Source organism: Balaenoptera borealis, assembly GCF_965194805.1.
Source record: "Balaenoptera borealis genome assembly, chromosome: 3".
In the NCBI taxonomy this organism is placed as follows: Eukaryota; Metazoa; Chordata; class Mammalia; order Artiodactyla; family Balaenopteridae; genus Balaenoptera; species Balaenoptera borealis.
In genome coordinates this window covers 23,167,884-23,188,817 of record NC_138866.1, presented here as the reverse complement: position 1 = coordinate 23,188,817, position 20,934 = coordinate 23,167,884, and the positions used below count along the sequence as shown (strand labels likewise).

Genomic DNA, 20,934 nt, shown 5'->3' with positions numbered 1-20,934 from the left:
TTTAATCCGTAACATTTGCTGACTTAGTGCCCTTATACCGAAACTCCTAAGTTCTTGGTCCCTAATCCAAGCTCTTTCAACCTTTTCTCCACCCCTACAACACTTACTTCCAGGTGGCCTCTGAGTTTTCCATGCATCACAATTGGTCCTCTCATATGTTTTTCCTTCTTGTCCTCTTTGTTGATGTCTGCCGCCTGTCTGTCCAGTTGAATTTATAATCGTCACTGAAGTAATCCCTTCCATGAGAATGTTGCCTTCTAAGTCCTCCCAACTGTAAGACCTTCAGGGATCAAAATTCAACTTAACCTCCCAGAGCCAAGCATAGTTATTCACAGAAATGGGGAAGGAATCCTTCTCATAGACTCTAGCTGGGCACATGGTTTAGGCCAGTGAAGAGACACCCCTTTCTCTTTTGTGTCTTCATTTCTATCACCCAGACCAGGACTCTCTTACAGACTTTTCTCCTCACAGGCCCCCTTCTCCCTCTTGCCAAACAACCTATGCAGAACAGACCCTCAGATGCTGACTGTGTAGGTCTTAGGACCCAGTCTGGCCCTGAATCCTGTCTTAGCTGGCTTGGGCTGTCAGAGTACCACAGCTGGTATGGCTTAAACAACAGAATTTTATTTCTCACAGTTCTGGAGTCTGGAAAGTCCAAGATGAAGGTTCTGGCCAATTCAGTTTCTGGTGAGAGCTCTCTTCCTGGCTCACAGAATGCTACCTTGTCTCTGTGTCTTTCTGTGGCCTTTCTTTGGTATATGCTTGGGGAGGGGTGGGGTGGAAAAGAGAGAGAAAGCATTTTCTCTCTGGTATCTCTTCTTATAAGGGCACCAATCTGTAATCCTATCAGATCAGGCCCCCACCCTTATGACTTCATTTAACCTTAATTTCTTAGAGGCTCCATCTCCAAATACAGTCACATTAGGAATTAGGGCTTCAACATATAAATTTTAGGGGGACACAATCATTTAGTATGTAACAATTCACATTTAAACTCATCAGGGACCACTGATACAATTCTATTCATTTTTCCCTAAGTGACTATCCAAATGCTGGTATGGAAAGTTGCCATCCAATGGATGACTACACTATATGTTTGAAACCTTAGATAAGTTACAGTATGGCTTAGTGACTGTGAGAAGACTGGGTTAGATTTTAATAATCAAATGGACTATTTTACAGCCCAAGAAAATGAAGAAAAATCCCATTTTTACATATGCAAGGTAAAAATGCATTGATGTTGCGGGATATGCCCTCACTTGGAGATAGGGCCATTTAAAATATCCCATTTAAACACAGAGGACATTAGCAAGTATAGTAAGACAAGTTAAAGTAAATAATAACCTTGCTCACATATGGTTAAAACAGGAAATGACATCCAAGGGTGGTGATGGAAACAAAGGGCAGACATCAGTGGGCTTCTCGCTGCAAGGTTCCCCCTGGGTCTTTGGCTTCATTTCCAGTCTTTTGATCTAGGGTCCATAAGATCATTTCCTCAGTAGGTCAGACCTCTGGAGAGGCAATGACATTATTAGTTTGCAGTGTTAATCCTGAAAGTTAGCTTAATTACAGAAAATAATTGTAGTGAGTATGTCCACAGGCACATGTGTGTCTGTGGGGCATATTCATAGATGAACAGTAGGGAGGGATAGAGATGGGGGAGAACTGGAGAGCACATAGCTCTTCTAAAGTGGGCAGCATCTTTCAGCTTCAGCCAATTGTCCTGCAGGACCAGTTTTGTCAGAGTTTTCCATTTTTCAAAAAACAACCAGAAATGTGAAATTTTATGTGGAACTCTCAATTTGAAAAAGTTAGAAACTAATTCAAGACTTTAATAAACCACTCAAGGGCCAGCACTAGGAAGGCTGTATCCAGCCTTAGCTGCTCCAGTTTATACAGCACACACCTCCATCGGTTGCCTTGAAGGCTCTAGGAAGAATGTCATCCCTTCGTTTTGTGGTTTTTGTGCATTACTTTCTTAAGAGGACCATAAGGCAACTCTAGTGTTCTCAGCGCTTCTGTGGTTACTTGGCCATTCAGAAAGCTTACAGATGATAATGAAGTTGTCTTGGAGGGCTGCCATGTCCATGATGTAGTTGCTTACCCGATTTTGTAATCCTTTATCAATTCCCTCTCCAGCTTGGAGGCCAGGCTGAGGGTATGGAACAGAATATTAAGTGGTTTCAAATCAAGTCCAATCTCTGTTAGGCTCTTCTTTGTGATAATAGGAGACATTATTAATAACAATAACAATAACAGACAACAATAATAATGTATCATTATATTGTAAGTTCACCCTGAAGTGTAACCCAGGACCTTTTCTTATCACAGCCACACATTTTACATAGTATAAAAGAAAATAAAAATAAAAGCAATTCCAGCGTCACCTAGAATTAGGGAGGAATTGAAAGGAGCATAAAGGAATAAGCAAAAGCAGAAAAAGTAGTCCAGAATATGAGTATATTCTGCCAACAATGTGATATTTGCTCAGAAATGTCTTACATTTTTCCTACAAAGTAGATATTTGCTTTGCTGCCATTTCTTAGGGAAGATGATGTTTATTAAAGAGTATGGACTTGGGTTCATTCCACCTGAGTTCCACCACTTACTATCTATGTAGCCTTACAAAAATACCCAGCCTCTCTGAGCTGCAGTTTTCGCATCTGTAAATAGGGCGTAATAATAGTACTTACCTTATGTACTACTAGGTACAATTAAACGAGATACTCCATGTAAATCTTCTAGCATTCTGCTAGTATACATTTTATCGTCATTGCTAATAAATTTTATCATTGTCAGAATAATTATGATTATTATTGAAGTTTAACTCTCTGGCTTGTTTTCCTTCTTTGTTTTATTTTTTATTGGTGGGTTTGAGACAATTAGTTAAACCCCATCCTCAGCGTCTCATTGCTATTTTCTCATACATGTTGCTTTTCTTTTTTTCACCAGGTGCTATCTTCTTTCTAGATACAATACTAGAAGTCATTAGAATGGACTTCACAACTTAATGAAGTGTATAGATGGAATAAATAAGAGACAGGCTTTAGGCTAAATAGACATTAGGCTTGTTCCTCCTCTACCTTTGGCAGGGTTAGTTAAACTTATACTTTAAAAACATGCTGGGTTAGGGAGTGTCTATGAAATGAGTGCAGCCATAATCATGTTTGATCCCTGTCAAATAGGAAGAAAGAATTCAGATGTGTTGGGTTACTATCGTGTGCTAGCTGATTTGCATGTTATTTCATTTGATCTTTGAATAACACTATGAGAAAAAAGGTTCTATTAGTTACGTAGTTTTATATAAAAAGTACCCAGACGTGTAGTGGCTTAAAGCAATAACAAACATGGCGCCCGTGGGTCAGGAATTCAGGAGTGACTAAGCTAAGTGGTTCTGAATCAGACTCTGTCACAAGATTGTCACTGGTGCCCACCGGGGCTGCAGTCATCTGAAGGCTTGACTGGAACTGGACTTTACACTTCCGCAACGGTGCATTCCCGTGGCTGGTGGCTGGTGCATCAGTGCTGGCTCTTGGCAGGAGGCCTTTGCTCCTCTCACAGACCTCTCCTCGGAGCTGCTTCAGACAAGGCAACTGGCTTTGACCAGGATGACTGAACTGGGAGAAAGATAGACAGAGACAAAGAGAGACAGAAAACCAGACAACAGCATTCATGTCTGCCATATCTGCTTACTGGAAGTGAATCACTACCTCTGGCCCACAATAAAAAAAGTGAAAGTAAGGTTCTACACTTTGAAGGGAGGAATTTTAAATAATTGGCTAACATTTTAAACTACCGCAAGGCAAATGGTTGTTCCTCAATTTACAGATGAAATAATTGAGACAACATGCCCAAGAAAAAAGTTACTAAGTTGTATAAGTTATTCACTGGCATTCCTCCCCAACCCCCCATCTACATGACATTTTTGCTTTAAAAAAGATTATAAAAGTGGTATCACCGTTGATTTCTTGTGTGTGTGTGTGTGTGTGTGTGTGTGTGTGTGTGTGTGTGTGTGTATGCCCTCTAGTAAACATTTGAAGACCCTATTGTCTAGAATTGTTTGTTGCAGTCGTGTTTTCAGAGTAGACATTTGTATGCAATTCATCTGATAAGGGAAGTGTATTTCTCCCTGGAATTAGTATATGTGGAAAACATCATCAATCACAGTCATCACAAAGCAATTAAGTACCTAACTGTGCATGGCGCTGAGCTTGCTGCTGAAACAGAAAACTTCGTAGGCCTGCTTCCTACCCTCTTGGGGCTTAGAATCCAAGAACTGAGTAGAAGATTGAAGAATGGTAAAGAGAACAAGGACCCGAGGCATAAGCAAATTCTTCTGAAATATGGTTGCAATGGCAGAGGGTGGAGGGTTGATTCAGCGGAAAGAAAAAGAAAATGAAAGAAGAAGCTGAAATAGCATCAGACTAATAGCAAAGGGAGAAATGCATAAGAAGGGTAAAATACTGAATTAAAATGACCTGGATTTTTTTTTTTTTAAGTATAAAGATAACTGGAAAAAGGCACCATGTTATTCTTGGGACTCAACTTTCACTGAGTCTTACCTGAAGTTTTTTCTCTCGAAAGCAGACTTTCTGTCATTTTAGTCCCCCTTCCATGTCAATGATGGCTTTTAATTCCTCATTTCAGTCACTAACCCTCAGTGAAATTATTGCCTAAGCGTCCACCGAATAGAATCTCTGAGATCTGAGGTTTATGGCTATTGTTTTCATGCAGAAAGGGGGGAGGATGCTTCTCCTTTTCATATGCATTTGTAAGTATTTTCAATCAATCATGCATTAATAATCCAACTGGGAAGGTATGATTCAGACACAATAGCCCTTCTGCTGCAAGAGTCTACCGTAAAATTGATCAGCTGGCCAAGTTGTGCTTTTTTTTTTTTTTTTTTTAAACTTAGATTTTGCTTTCTTTCCGGGAAGAAGAAAGACAAAAAAAAAAGTCCCCAAACCAGCAGCAGTAGGTGCTGCCAAAATAGTATTTTTCTTATCTGTGTTGATTTCAAGGGAGAGCAAAAGAATGTGTAATTGCTTCTCTCTTAGGCTGCAGGATGGCGCCCGTCTCTCTGGCATTATCCACTTATTTGATCTAGGTAAGGAAAGAAGCAAAAATAAATTAAAAATGCATTTCCCAAAGGTTCCAAGGATGTTATTCACCAATCTCCCTTCCACAAATCTCTGCCAACTGTGTGTAAATATATATTTAGGGGAAACTTAGACAAAGGTCAAAATCTCCGCTAGATATTCTTCCCCCTCTATTCACTTACCTTTTTAAATACATAAAGACAGATCTCAGAATAGCAAAGAAATAAGTAACAGCCATGGTAGCACAGCAATTTCTTTTGAATGTGATAATTTGAGGAGGTTCATTGATTTAGGCCACAGACGTCAAAATTCAAGTTTCTAAAAAGAAGCAAAAAAAAAAAAAAAAACCCACTTTTAAATAGTAAGTGATTTGTTTATTTGAAGAGTTGTATTACAGAACGATTGGATGGAGGAAGAGGTTTCTCAACCCAGGAGAGAGACAGATGGGAAGATGCTTCTGTCCTCAACGTTGGCCCTGGACAGAAGGCAGCCTTCTGGCCCTGCTGTCACTTTCTGTCTGTTCAGGCTTCTTTGTGTGGGCCCCCCATGGATTGGATTCTGACTCATATCAAAGATTCCCTCTCTTGATTCTGCTTTTATCCCTGGCTTTATCTTTTTTTCCTTTTCCACTTTCCATAGAATCCCAGAATCCAGAGGAAGCTCAGTGCCAACTCTCCTATTATCTTAAACTTTTTCAGTTGTGACACTGACCCATATTTTAAAATTTCCAGTAGTCATTGATGTTTCTCAAATCTAGCAGTAAGAATGCTCTTCCAAATCTCTCATCTAAATTCCTTCTAGTCTAATAAAATCAATTGCTTTTTGCTGCTTTCTCTTTAGCTGCTTACCATCAACCTTTAATCTCCAGTATAATTAATAAAGTCTGCTTGGTGGGTTTTTTTTTTCATAGCCTCTATTTTTGAGTCCTTCACATGTATTCTTATTACTCAATTTGAACTGCTTTTTTGTTTTGCTACACTGTCAGTGAGTTTACCTTTTTCTGCCCTTCATTTCTGCCTATTCATTATTTAAAACCCAGCTCAAACATCCCTTTTTCTTTGAAGTCAGTGACTCACCCCTTTAGAAACTTAGGTTCATTGAACTTGTAAGCACCATCACACTTTCTACATACTTTTAAAATGTGTGTGTGTGTGTGTGTGTGTGTGTGTGAACATAACTTTCTGATTCATTACACAATAAATTGCTCAAGTGCAGAGAGGTGTGCTATTTCTGTGTGTCTTCAGATGCAATACTGGCAGAGAATAGATGTTCCAGGCATGTATACTGAATGAGTGAGTAAATGAAAGAATGGATGCTGCTGGTGTCAACATGGTGTGTACTTAGAGGTTTTGATCACTGCAGGGCCAGAATGATACTCCTCTTCATACACTAGAACTGTTCAATGTTCCACACTAATTTAATGTCTAATACAATATATATAATATATAATGCCCTGTATAACATAAGGGCAGCCATCTTGCCTGGAAGTGTGTTTCCTTACTTGGAGTCTTTTAGCTTCAGATAGCCAAGCACATTCACAATATGCACTTTGTTATCATACCAACTCTGGGTGAGGGACAGATGACGCATATGTGACAAGTTTGAGGGAACACAGTCTGTAAGACCGCTCTCACTTCTGACACCAATTGCAAGTTTAAGAGCTTCCTAAAACGACTCTCAGATTTGATAATTTAGTAGAAGAACTCATAGAACTCACTGAAAGCTGTTATACTCATCATTATGGTTTATTATAGGGACAGGGTGCAGATTACAGTCAGGCAAGGGAAGCGGCACATGGGGCAGCCTTCAGGGATCCAAATGGGCGGTTTCCAGTTGCCCTCTCCCTGTGGAGTCACAGACGACAATTAACTCATTAACGTGTGACTGAATGCACTGAATATTGCCAACCACGGAAGCTCAGCCTAGCCTTGGTGTCCAGAGTTTTGTTTTGTTTGAGAGTGGGGGGAAGGGAGCTCCATCATATAAGCATGCTTCACTGGCCACATGGCTGACTTCAGTCTCTAGCTTCTCAGGAGGTAGAGCTGACACTGTTTCACCCAAAGCCTCACTTTAAATCACATGGCGGCCGTGACTTGCAGCCACACCATAAATCACAGTGTTAGACCCTCTGGCCTGCCAGCCCTACCCTAGACAAAGACAATGCTCCTACCAGGCATGACAGTCCAAGGGCTTACAGATTACCTCCCAGAAGCTGAGGGCAAAGGCCAGACCTCTCCTTGGGCAAAGTTAAATTCTTTACTGAACAATATGCTTCACATTTTAGTTCATACCCCAAAGGTCTCACCCAATCCATCATTTCCAAAGAAGAGAAACAGGAAATCTGATCCTGCTTCCATAGCTTGAGACAAGGGAAGAGGAAAGGCTTTTTGGACTTTTTAGTCAGGATGGGTATATTTATAAGGAACAAAATCCCCTGAATTCAGTTTCAGTCAAGTGTCTGTGTGCCTGTGGCACCCCTGGAGTGTGGGAAGTGTGGGAATACATTTACTAACTTTTTCCCTCTCCTTTCCTCCTCTCTATGACAAAATTATTTTCATTAATAATCATTTAATAATTTAGTAACTCTCATTAGACTTTTTTTTGGTTCTTTAGTTTTAAAACAACTCACAATTAAAGTAGAAGAATACATTTCACTTTAAAAAATATTATTCAGGGACTTCCCTGGTGGTCCAGTGGTAAAGAATCCGCCTTCCAATGCAGGGGACGTGGGTTCAATCCCTGGTCGGGGAGCTAATATCCCACATGCTGCGGGACAACTAACCCCACACGCAACAACTACTGAGCTTGCACGCCTCAACTAGAGAGCCCTTGTGCTGCAAACTGCAGAGCCCACACGCTCTGCACCCCTTGTGCCACAACTACAGAGCTCATGTGCCACAACTAGAGAGAGAAAACCCACATGCCACAACTAGAGAGAAGCCTGCATGCTACAATGAAGAGCCCTCGCCTCAATGAAAGATCTCGCATGCCTCAATGAAGATCCTGCCTGCAGCAACTAAGACCCAATGCAGCCAAAAATAAAAAAATAAAATAAAACTTAAAAAATGTTATTCAGATTCAATGGCAATATTTCATATAAGGCCTAAAATTTGAATTTACCAAAAAAATTACACAACACAGTTCTCTCCATTTCACTAAGTGGACAGAAATAAAACACAGTTGAAAATTCCAAGTGGTCGCATAGAATGACCGAATTGAATAACTCAAGTTCTCTTTCTTTTGCCTTCACGATCACTGTGCTATTACTTATTATTTCAAAGGTATTGTTTAAACAAAAAGATAATGTAGTACCACAGGATTGGAGGCACAAACTGCACCTAAATTAAGTGCTAATGATTCTGGAACATTACAAACTTACTTTCCAAGTGAATGCATATAGCTGAGTCCATGGGTTTTGGGGACTGATTGTATAATTGGGAATTCTCCAACTATCTTCCATGTAGAATACAACGGTTATTAAATACTAAGCAATAAAATGTGTTGATTTGAAGCTTACATATATAATATTAAACTCAACTATGTCTGCAGCAATTGTTTAGAACTTTGACCAACACAAGTTTTGTTGTTTGGTTTGTTTGTTTGTTTTTGTGGGTAGAGTATTTCATCACTGACATTGTTTAGAATTGTAGAGGGGAAGCAGAATTAAATTTTCTATCTTTTTAAACGCTCAGTCATTTCTTCTCTGTAGCACAAAAGATTATGGCTTTTTCCCGTAACTCAGCATCTTTGTTAGCTGTGGAACTCAGTCTACTATCCTTTCTATTGCCTAGGGTGGGATATATTCTGAGCAGGGGTCAGGATTTCTCCTCCTACTCATGATTGCTCCTCAGGTGTTGCTGCAGAACATTTGCTGGTGCTATTTACAGCCTAATTAAATGGAAGATTATTAGAAATGGGAAGGTGGCTATAAATAGCCTGGTCCATTTTATCTGTTTCTTCAGTGTGTGGGAAGAGCATCACTGAGCTTCTCTCTTGAAGTTCAGTTAACTCAGGATGTGTTCTGCTTTTGTTATTCTGCTTTGACTTAAAAAAAAAAAAAATCTCCTGATGCTGATCAAAGTGGAAAAAAACAAAAAGGAATCACTCTCAGTCATTGCAGGATATGGACAGGAGGAAAGTAAAATAAAATGGAAGTGGGGAGGGGTGTGAGTGGTATAAGAAAAAAACAAATGTCGGCCTAATCCTTTCTGACAACTTTTTTTTTTTCTGAAAATAAAATGTCTTATTTTCAGGTTTGTGGAAAATTGATTCACTTCATCCAGCCGTAATATGATCAACCAATCTGTTCAGAGAGCCTGGGCTTGGGGTCAGAGCCTTCTCTCTCTGCTGTCTAGTTAGGACACCTTTTTGAGGGAGTGGGAATCCCCTATGGGCTTTTCTTTCTCTACTGTAGAGAATACAGGAGTCAGCTCAGCTCTAGGGGCAGTGTTGTGACCAAGTGAACTTGACCTTGACCAAATCACCTGGCCTTTGCAAATCCCTGATTTCTCAAATTAGGAAATACCTTTACATATGTGCCTCACATCTTGGCTCTTGTGATAAACTTCCCCACTGGTTCTCTGGCTCCCCTCTCTCCTCCCCTCCAGCTTCCCCTGAACAAGCTGCCAGACTCATCTACTAAAGTTCAGCTTTGATCCCTTCTCTTCCAAAGCCTTCAGCATTTCTCAGTGACCTGTTGAAAATTTCCCAAGTTCCTTAACTTGCATCTAAGACAACCCATGATGCTCTTCTAACCCACATATCAACCCTAACTCCCTCCAGCTCTTGGCTCAAAAAGTTCTAGTCTAAGGGGTTTATAGGCATTGCCCAAACCCATAGGGTGTTTTAGTTATTGCTTCATTGTTTCTGTTCTTGTTTTTGTGTTTCTTTGTTTCTTTTTGTTTTCTTTTGTTGTTTCTTTGTTTGTTTCCTTGTTCTCCCACTTAATTGTATCTCAAAGCCAAAGTCAAATCATATTTCTCCCAGTTGGAAATTACTTTTTCCCTTACTTTAAATTCCTTAAAACTTAATGACTAAGCTTTTTATTTAGCACTTACAAATTGTCTGGTTAGTTCTTTATCTGTGTATGTGTTTTTCCTCACCAACTAATTTTAAGGCTCTTTAGAATTGTCATATCAGAGGGTTATAACTAAACCTGAACCTGTATTGTATTTTGTAGCCTATGAAAGATTTTTCTCAAATAGTCTCATTTGATTTCTAAAGCATCCCTTTGAGGAGGTATGATACTATCCACACTTTCACAGGTAAAGTAATAGAAGCACAAGAGGGGTTAAATAATTTTCCCCAAATCACTAGGCTGGTAACTAATAGATTCAAATTTGAAAATGCTGGACTTCTGACTATGCTTGGTTCTTTTCATAGCTCATGGCTGCTTTTATAATTTTCATGCCCACCATAATACCTGGCACTGGCTACAAATTAATAATACTTGTTAACTGAAGGAGTGAAAATGAGTAAAAGAATGAGTGAGTGAATGAATGAATGGCAACAGCACTATGTATGACGTTGATGACTTTAACAATTCAACAGAACTTCACTATGACGTTTTCAGAGCATCTGCCAGTGACCTGAGAAATGAAGCCACTTTGTTAGTGGTACTTGTCTTTCTCAAAAACCAATAATAAAAGTCAGGACAAGATAGTCTTAGGTATATTTACTTTAATAGCAAATACTAAGAACAAATTCCCAGTATTTATAGAATATTTTGCTTCTTCATTGCACTTCAAGCTACTACATAAAAGTCAAGTAAACTGCAAGCATATAGTCTAATGCAAAGAATGATCTCAACACAACAAACCTAGAGAGGGTAATTCCCCTCTAAATCCCCGAGTGGCTAAAAAGAAGACTACATAGGTAAATGTTGAAAGAGTGGGATAGGCGCTTCTCTGAGCTGCTGCTTTCTTATCTGAAAATAGAGAAAATAGTAATACCTGCCTCCCAAGGTACTGAGGATTGGTTTCGAGGATTGAGGTAGAGCCCTTAGAACAGTGTCTAAGCATAGGCATGTTATATAGCTTCTATTATCCCAACATTACTGGGGTGGGAAAGGTATTTTCCCTGCGTTTTGCAGGGAGCAGTCAGAAGTAAGCTTTTTTAGTGCATTTCACCTAGTTTTTTCTGGTATTCCTTTTGGCATTTGCTCTGAGCATGGCCCTCTTTATTCTAATAACTTTTTATAGTGTATGTAAGTTTTAAGGTTAAGAAAGGTATGCTTTGGCTGATGGAAGCAGAAATCAGCCTCTAGATAAACAACATCATCTGCTGGAATAAACCACTGCTATTTGGGTACATACTTTCCCTCTCTTCCTCCTTTTCTATAAACTTAAGGTTACACTCAAGCCACTCCAGAGAATGACTGTGCAATCACTGTGGACAGTTCTTCCAAATCATTACAGGCTGTTCATGTTTGGAGAGAAGCAGCCCATGTTTCAGTGATAATGACTGTCAGATGAAGGGATTAAGCTGATGACACCTTTGGAGAACTGTACACTATAAGCAATGTCAGCTCCAACCCCGTGAAGTCATCATAAACTTGCAATCCATTGCTTGAGAAAATAGATTTTGAAGTAGTAGAGTTTCTGGCCATTACTAGGTTATTTTTTTTCCTGAATGTTTTAATTATTTTTTTGGCCTGGGTGACAAACAGTAAGTTCTGCAGAGAGCTTAACTGAGGCCATTTTCCAAATGTAAATTGTTCTTTTTTTTTTTTTTCTCCCTTCATCCTTTAGTGGGTTCAGCCAAGTAGAAATGTATAATGAATGAAAGCCATGGGCAGGGCCAACTGGGAAAAAATACATTTGAGGAGAGGGGCTTGTTGTGTCAATCTAAAAGTCAGATGGAATGTTCTAAGAGTATCCCAGAGATTGGGTGAGTGAGTCTGGTAACACAAACAAACAAAAAAATTAACCCTACTCCCCACAGATGGGAGATTACTTGCATGAGTCTATATGCATGTGGAATTTTGTTTCTTAACTGGAGAACCAGAGGGAAATAACTACATAGGTGATGAGAGGCAGGAATGAGAATGCAGGCAGGGGAGATGGCAGCAAGTTGACTCAAAACCTTGTGGGACTTGGGGCACAAACACTATAACTCTGAGACCTAGAGGACAGTGTTTGTTTTGTTTTGTTTTGTTTTGTTTTTTAACATCTTTATTGGAATATAATTGCTTTACAGTGGTGTGTTAGTTTCTGCTTTATAACAAAGTGAATCAGTTATACATATACATATGTTCCCATATCTCTTCCCTCTTGCGTCTCCCTCCCACCCTCCCTATCCCACCCCTCTAGGTGGACACAAAGCACCAAGCTGATCTCCCTGTGCTATGCGGTTGCAGTGCTTTATACAGATTTGGAGAACAGACTATTTTTCCCACCCAACTAGGGACAGTAGTGTAGCTTCAGCACCCTAGGGGTTCAGTTGACCAGTTGAAGATACCTGCCTTGCTTGAGTAACAGCAGAAGAACGTATAGCAGCTCAAGATTCTCACTGAGGTTGTACACAACAGAAAGAGTGGGGTACTCCCCACATGAGCAAAGGTGTGAATGAACAGGAGGGACTGAATAGAAACCTATATGCTGCAAACGAGCAAGTAAAACTGCCTTCTGCAGCCAGACATATGGCACCGACTACGTATAATACCTTAACCTCCTCCAATGCTAAAATTTATTATCCCTACGATCATACTAATACCCCTGACTTGATTATCAAAAAACAACATAATTTGAATTAACACTACATCCCATAGTTTGCTAGTTAGCCTCACAAGCCTGCTTCTTCTTAACCAGTTTAATGATAATAGCCTTAACTTCTCATTAATATTCTTTCCCAACTCCCTATCTGCATCACTACTGATCTTGACAATATGACTCCTACCTCTGATATTAATAGCCAATCTCACCTGCTCAAAGAATCACTGACCCGAAAAAACTATACATCACTATACTAATCATATTACAAACATTTTTAACCATAACATTTACCGCCACAGGACTAATTCTATTTTACGTTATACTCGAGGCCACACTAATTCCTACACTTATCATCATCACTCGATGAGGTAACCAAACAGAACACCTCAGTGCGGGACTCTATTTTCTATTTTACACACTAGTCGGATCCCTCCCACTGCTAGTGGCATTAGTGTATATCCAAAACACCACGGGCTCTCTGAATTTCCTAGTGCTTCAGTATTGAACCCAAGCATTACCCAACTCCTGATCCAACATCTTTATATGACTAGCCTGCATAATAACCTTTATGGTAAAAATACCCCTCTATGGCCTCCACCTTTGACTACCCAAAGCACACGTAGAAGCTCCCATCGCAGGCGCTATAGTCCTTGCAGCCATATTACTAAAACTCGAGGGCTACGGCATGCTACGAATATACAGCGATACTCAACCCCCTGACAGAATTCGTAGCACACACTTTTCTTACGCTCTCCTTATGAGGGATAATTACAACCAGTTCAGTCTGTCTATGCCAAACAGACCTAAAATCACTTATCACATACTCTTCCGTCAGCCACATAGCACTTGTTATTGCAGCTATTCTCATCCAGACTCCTTGAAGTTACATAGGAGCCACCGCTTTAATAATCGCCCATGGCCTCACATCATCTATATTATTCTGCCTAGCCTCAAACTACGAGTGAGTCCATAGCCGGACTATAATTTTAGCCCGAGGCCTACAAACCCTCCTCCCACTAATAGCCACTTGATGACTACTGGCAAGCCCAACAATGTCTGGGAAGCTAATACGTCAGTAATAGCTGAAGTAATAGCTGAAGTCAGGTGCAAATGCTCCATTTGCATTTGAAAATAAAACAGGCAAAGCAACCAAAGGTCTTTTTTTTTTTTTATTGGAGTATAATTGCTTTACAATGGTGTGTTAGTTTCTGCTTTATAACAAAGTGAATCAGTTATACATATACATATATCCCCTTATCTACTCCCTCTTGTGTTTCCCTCCCTCCCACTCTCCCTATCCCACCCCTCTAGGTGGTCACAAAGCACCGAGCTGATCTCCCTGTGCTATGCGGCTGCTTCCCACTAGCTATCTATTTTACATTTGGTAGTGTACATATGTCAATGCTACTCTCTCACGTCGTCCCAGCTTACCTTTCCCCCTCCCTGTGTCCTCAAGTCCATTCTCTACGTCTGCGTCTTTATTCCTGTCCTACCCCTAGGTTCTTCAGAACCATTTTTTTTTCTTTTAGATTCCATATATATGTGTTAGCATATCGTATTTGTTTTTCTCTTTCTGACTTACTTCACTCTGTATGACAGTCTCTAGGTCCATCCACCTCACTGCAAATAACTCAATTTCATTTCTTTTATGGCCATTGTATATATATGCCCCATCTTCTTTATCCATTCGTCTATCGATGGACACTTATGTTGCTTCCATGTCCTGGCTATTGTAAATAGTGCTACAATGAACATTGTGGTACATGACTCTTTTTGAATTATGGTTTTCTCAGGGTATATGCCCAGTAGTGGGATTGCTGGGTCTTATGGTAGTTCTATTTTCAGTTTTTTAAGGAACCTCCATACTGTTCTCCCCAGTGGCTGTATCAATTTACATTCCCACCAACAGTGCAAGAGGGTTCCCTTTTCTCCACACCCTCCCCAGCATTTATTGTTTGTAGATTTTTTGATGATGGCCATTCCGACCGGTGTGAAGTGATATCTCATTGTAGTTTTGATTTGCATTTCTCTAATGATTAGTGATGTTGAGCATCCTTTCATGTGTTTGTTGGCAATCTGTATATCTTCTTTGGAGAAATGTCTCTTTAGGTCTTCTGCCCATTTTTGGATTGGGCTGTTTGTTTTTCTGATATTGAGCTGCATAAGCTGCTTGTATATTTTGGAGATTAATCCTTTGTCAGTTGCTTCATTTGCAAATATTTTCTCCCTTTCTGAGGGTTGTCCTTTTGTCTTGTTTATGGTTTCCTTTGCTGTGCAAAAGCTTTTAAGTTTCATTAGGTCCTATTTGTTTATTTTTGTTTTTATTTCCATTTCTCTAGGAGGTGGGTCAAAAAAGATCTTCCTGTGATTTTTGTCATAGAGTGTTCTGCCTATGTTTTCCTCTAAGAGTTTGATAGTGTCTGGCCTTACGTTTAGGTCTTTAATCCATTCTGAGTTTATTTTTGTGTATGGTGTTAGGGAGTGTTCTAATTTCATTCTTTTACATGTAGCTGTCCAGTTTTCCCAGCACCACCTATTGAAGAGGCTGTCTTTTCTCCATTGTATATTCTTGCCTCCTTTATCAAAGATAAGGTGACCATATGTGTGTGGGTTTATCTCTGGGAAGGTCCTCATTTCTATTCCAAATTAAGAGTAACTTTTAGGTGCTAGAGACAAGAGGACAGATGCAGCCCTCTAAGGGAACGGGCCGTTCATGTCTTAATAAATGTGCTGCATCTCTCCTATCAGTATAGCACGACAAATTACTGCTTTTGTGTTAAAAACCACTCGAAAACATTGAGTTAATTTTACTTTAGTGATATCACACCCATGACACCAGGGTGAGTTTGGTCAAAGGAAGGAAATTGGTAGACCTATAACCAGAGAGACCCTCATCCTCACCTGGTGTGCCAGACCTCTGTGGGGAGTCATGGCCAAAACAGTAACTGGAAGGGCATAACACTTTCTGGAAGAATATGACACAGCCTGTAAAGATCTGGATGAAATCTGTGTGAGAACTTTGATAAAGACTGAATAAATCTTAAGCAACAAGGATTTACTGTAGAGTACCAGGAATTATACCCATTACCTTATAATAACCTATAATGGAATATAATTTGCAAAAATCCTGAATCACTATGCTGTACACCTGAAACAACACAATATTGTAAATCAACTGTACTTCAATTAAAACAAAAACTCTTCAATAAAAAAAAAATAACTCTTGCTGATCAAGCGGATAGGGACTGAATGGACGTATAATATTATTTTTAGTTTTAGGAAGGCACTTGCTAACGCAACCTGGATATAGTGAGGAACTTTGGCATGCCTTTTCAGTAATATTCTCTTCAAGATGAGTTACGAATGGACAGCAAGCTGCTACTGCCTTATTAGTGTACACACACCACGGATTTCCCTACATCTTAGCCATGTGTGCACATTGGTTTTGCAGCATGTGAAGGCCAAGCCTGTGGCTTAGGACATGGTGCTTCTTCAAATAAGCACAACTGCCTGCCTCTCTGCTTATCTAATCATAGTAACAGAGAACTTGACCTTTCATCTTTCTTTTCCCCAGGCCCTGGGATATATATGTGCCAAATACTTGGCATTTTTAGTAACAGAGTCAGTCATAATTAGGATTCCAAATGAAAGTACATTGCCAGCTAGGACATGTCATGTTTTATATTGTTTGAGCAGATGTAATATAAGTTGAAAACAGCGAAAGAACAGAAATAAGTAAAGCTCACATTTTTCATGTGTAATAATCTTGTGGAGTTTTACTTTATCAGAATGTTGGATAAACTGAGTAAGCAAAATATGAAATACAAAGATTTATCTGAAACTCTATTTGTCTAAGTAATAGTTTTGCTTTTTATTGTTTTTGTTTGTTTGTTTGTTTTGAAATGTTCATTGTATGATGTTGGATGTGGTCAGATGGTGGGTAGGAGGTTTATTGGAAATCAGCTGTGGGAATAATATGGTATAGACAGTCATTCCATGAACTCTACTATGTAATGAGTCTGGTTTGGCTTGGTTTTCAGTGGTAGTTAATATTTCACAGGTGAATGTAAAAATGTTTTCTACTCAAATTCATTCAAAGTCAATTAAAATACTTTAAAGAGGAAAAAAATGTTCTTGATAAAGAAACCATGCCATTTCAGATATGGCACCCTATTGCCCTTACAATACTTAATGAATAAAAGCCATTATCCACTCACATATTAGAGCTTAGACTAAAAGAATTCTCCAGGACTCCATTTCCTCATTTATAAAGTGAGGGGGCATATTTTGATGATCTCCATAAAGTTAAATAATATGTTGAAGATCCTAGTAGTTGTTGGTAGAGCCTGGATTACAACTTAGTTCACTCATTTAAAAACAAACATATTGGGACTTCCCTGGCAGTCCAGTGGTTAGGACTCCACGCTCCCACTGCAGGGGGCCAGGGTTGGATCTCTGGTTGGGAACTAAGATCCTGCAATCCATGCAGTGCAGCCAAATAAATAAATAAATATTTTTTTAAAAAAATAAACAAAACCCAAACTGATCTACTTTGTAGTGTACAATATTGGGGAGGGAAGTGGAATAGGAAAGGGTCTTTAAGACAAATCGTTCAACGTGGAATTCTCCTTTTTAATCATAAATCTCCACCCATTCCATTGTTCTTAGGTTTCCTCCCTTCCTTTTCATACTGCTCCTTCTCATGCCCTCTTAGCCTGTGACTATGGTGTAGAGATGCCTCTAGAACACACCTTGATTGTAGGTTGAGGGCAGGGTGCCAGCACATTTTTTTATTGTCATGACACTTGAAATTCTGTGGACATTAAAATCAAGTCTAACATAGCCTTTTTGTGTTCTTTGAGAGGAGGTATTGTTGACATCCTTTTTCATCCAAGATTTTTGTGACAGTTTTATTCATTCCTACTTTCTTTCGTACCAACACTAGTGATTCATGTACATTCCTGTATTTTAGTTTTTTATCACTGATTAATTGGCATAAACAAATTATTAGCCTAACAATAGTAGTTGCAGGCTGTATTAATTTATTACTTCATTATCATCACTAGACCCAAGTGAACATGCTAGTAACTAAATATCAATAACTCCTACTCTTGTCAATAATTTTAGTCACACTGATTACTATTTTAGTGCTGTTCCCACCTCACCACAGTTGAGTCTTTTCTGCATTTTCCTCTCAGAACGGTTGTGCCAGACTTTTTCATTGGGAGCCAGTTTTAGAGCCTTTACTATCTCACAACAGAATATAGCAGCATTTCAGTGACGACTTTCACAGAGCTTTATATCTTAAAATCAGCTTCACTGCATGTAGAATGCTTTCTTTTGAATGAAAGGTGTTATGCAAACTTAAGTTATTGCTCTTTTTAAAAAATAAAGTGAGATAAATTGTGCTGTAAGATAATTTTGCCACTATAGTAAGTATCTTTTTCCTTGTCTTCTTGGAAAGCTTTTATTTCTATTTCAGTTTTTGCTGTGAGATCTTTGTCTTTTTCACCACACGCTTACATCAAGGAAGCCCTTGGATCACTGCCATGATGTGTCTTTGCTGGACGCCACTTTCAAATGCTATCAACACCTTTCTTAATTACATGGTTTAAAAATCAGGCTAGCAATATATTAAAGTTAGATGGCAAATTTATTTAAAACAAATATGTAAACGTATATGCTTTCCAATACACATTCAACCATGCACACATAAAAGAGCCAAAGAGAGAGAGGGAGAGAGAAGTCTGTATATGTAAATGGAAGACCCAAGGTAGAAATACTCTGTGTGTGAGTATCCTATTTCTAAACTAAAATGTATCACAAATATGTATGTACAATACCTCCTTACATATATATATACTTGCTGCCTTTCCAAACACCAACAAAGCTTAGGAAGCAGGATTCAGTAGACTATTGATGGTAAGACCTAGTACTTGAATAGGAAAAGGTCTTTAGTTTTAAATGTTCATCTGTTTTCATTTGTAGATATGTGACACTTTAAAAGGTGACATGAGTTTGAATTCTCCAAAGTGTACTGTGTTTGACTTCTCATGCTTATTGATAGTTTGCCCTTCAATTCTAGTTTCTTTTTGAGTAAGAAAATTCTTATATGATATATCTAGCTAGGTGACTTACCTCATAGTCATGCTCAAATATGATTATAGGCCATTTCAGATTCATCCCAGGAAAATGTTACCTGTCAAGATGTCAATTCTGAGCAATTTCTACATTTCACCCATTCTATTATAGAAGTGGCTGTCATTTACAAGTAGCTTGTTCCTGAATTAGTGGTATCATAACATCATAAATCAAAATATTGTTTTGGTTATATAAATGGCTATAATATGGATGTTTTAGAATTGCATATTTTGTCTCTCTCAATTGGTCCCAACTCAAATCTTCCTTTTTGAGCCAAAGGATAGTTTTTCATGTCACTCGCCCCTCTAACTCCACCTGTGAGCTTTAAGTCCAGCTGTACCTATTTGCTTCTTACAGGGAGGTAGGTAGGATGTCTGCTATTTGAACTAAATTATTTTTGTTGATGAGCCATGAGACAGATTAAATTCTGTCTCTTCAATTGTTCCCAAGGCTCTGTGGAACTTAGAGTAATAGAATTTTATTTGTGTCACTAACATTGACAGCTTTGATTCAGACCACAGAGAGCTGAGATGTTGATTAAGAAGTGTCATATTGGCCATGGTTTAAGTGTGTAACAAATGAACTGAGAGGCTCCATGTTTGCCCATCCATGAACCCATTGTTGACAAATGTGCTTTGAATTTTAATTTCTTCACTTATCCAGTAATACCTTTCAAATATGTGGAGTTATCTCAGGGAAATTTTTATTTTTGGCCCAAGACTTATTCATTGTTAATTCCAGCATATTGTTCCTTTTAGAAATAAAATGGGAATATTCATAACAATGACTATTTAAGAGAGATTGGGCAACAGGATAACTAAGAAAAAGAATCAAATAAGAAAGAGATAGATAGTAACTGAGAAGTAAGTATAAGTTATTCAGAATATATTTTATCAAAGATTGCTTTCCAAGTGGCTCTTTCTCTTGCAGCAGAAGACATTATTGAACAAAAAACAAGCCTGATGCAATTCAATTTAAATGTATCACTCTATTATTTTAATATATTTACTCAGGGTTAACAACTCATTAAGCACCAAATTGCTCACTCTTAATGAGTCACTGATGCTAGAATCGAGCTGGCTTAAACTTTACTGTAAATATAACAACAGTACCATTGCATAAGGATGTAATAAAAATTAAGTAAATGCTACTGAGTGCCTGTGGAGTGGAAACTAGATTTGCAACGTGAAACAGAAAATATATACATGTGGCTTGCAGAAACATGAGCAATAGATTTTACCCACAAAAACATGATAAGCCTACATTTGCTTTGCTGTTGTGGATTCTATAAAATGTGAAGTCATATATATTTTATTTGCACATTCACCTTGTTTCTACAGTAAAAGATTTCTAGAATCTATTAAACAGAATATCAACAAGTAACTCAAATCCCCTAGACCCCACCAGCCTATAACTATTGTCAAGGTTATGAAGGCAGTAGTCAATGCTGGGTTGATTGTCAGAAATTAGCACTCTTAAAATGTTAGCCAGTTATTCCTGGGACATCCATCAGGAGTATGTCATATGTACCCACAAACCAGTCAATCATTTTCAGACATCATATGGTACCCAAATTAGTCTTTGTTTCTTTCTCTACCACCTGACTGTCCATGAAGCATTGGCGTTAAATCTGATTGCATATGCCCCACTGTGAAAACCATTCATCAGGAGAGCCACCTATTTCCTTGGTGCAGGACCTTATCTCTTCCCAAACTAACAATCCCCTGGTTGTCAGAGCAATGCTGAGTTTCCCATAGAGATGAGATCAATGACCTTTCCCCCAGTTCTATACCATGAAATGTCACCTGGGCTAAGAAGTTGTTCTTATCCCTGAAATTTTGAATTTTAATTGTTCTTCCAGCTTTTTGCCTACAACCCATCTCTCAAGCCCTACTTTCTCCTCCAGCTTCTTAAGGTCTCTCAGGGCCTTAGCTCCAACAACAACTTTTTCCTTCTCTCCCATCGTAAAACAAAGTTCCTGT

At 38.8% G+C, this 20,934-nt stretch overlaps 1 protein-coding gene and 1 long non-coding RNA gene across 21 annotated transcripts in view; one reads left to right on the top strand and one right to left on the bottom strand.

Moving 5' to 3' along the window:
* The window catches only part of LOC309625356, a 36,926-nt gene extending 17,147 nt beyond the window's left edge, over positions 1-19,779 (bottom strand). The window contains exon 1 of the long non-coding RNA XR_014242475.1: positions 108-19,779. This is a non-coding gene — a long non-coding RNA (uncharacterized lncRNA). The remainder of the gene's footprint in view (positions 1-107) is intronic.
* NRXN3 (neurexin 3) overlaps positions 1-20,934 on the top strand; it is a 1,723,243-nt gene that overhangs the window by 1,440,284 nt on the left and 262,025 nt on the right. The window lies entirely within an intron of this gene.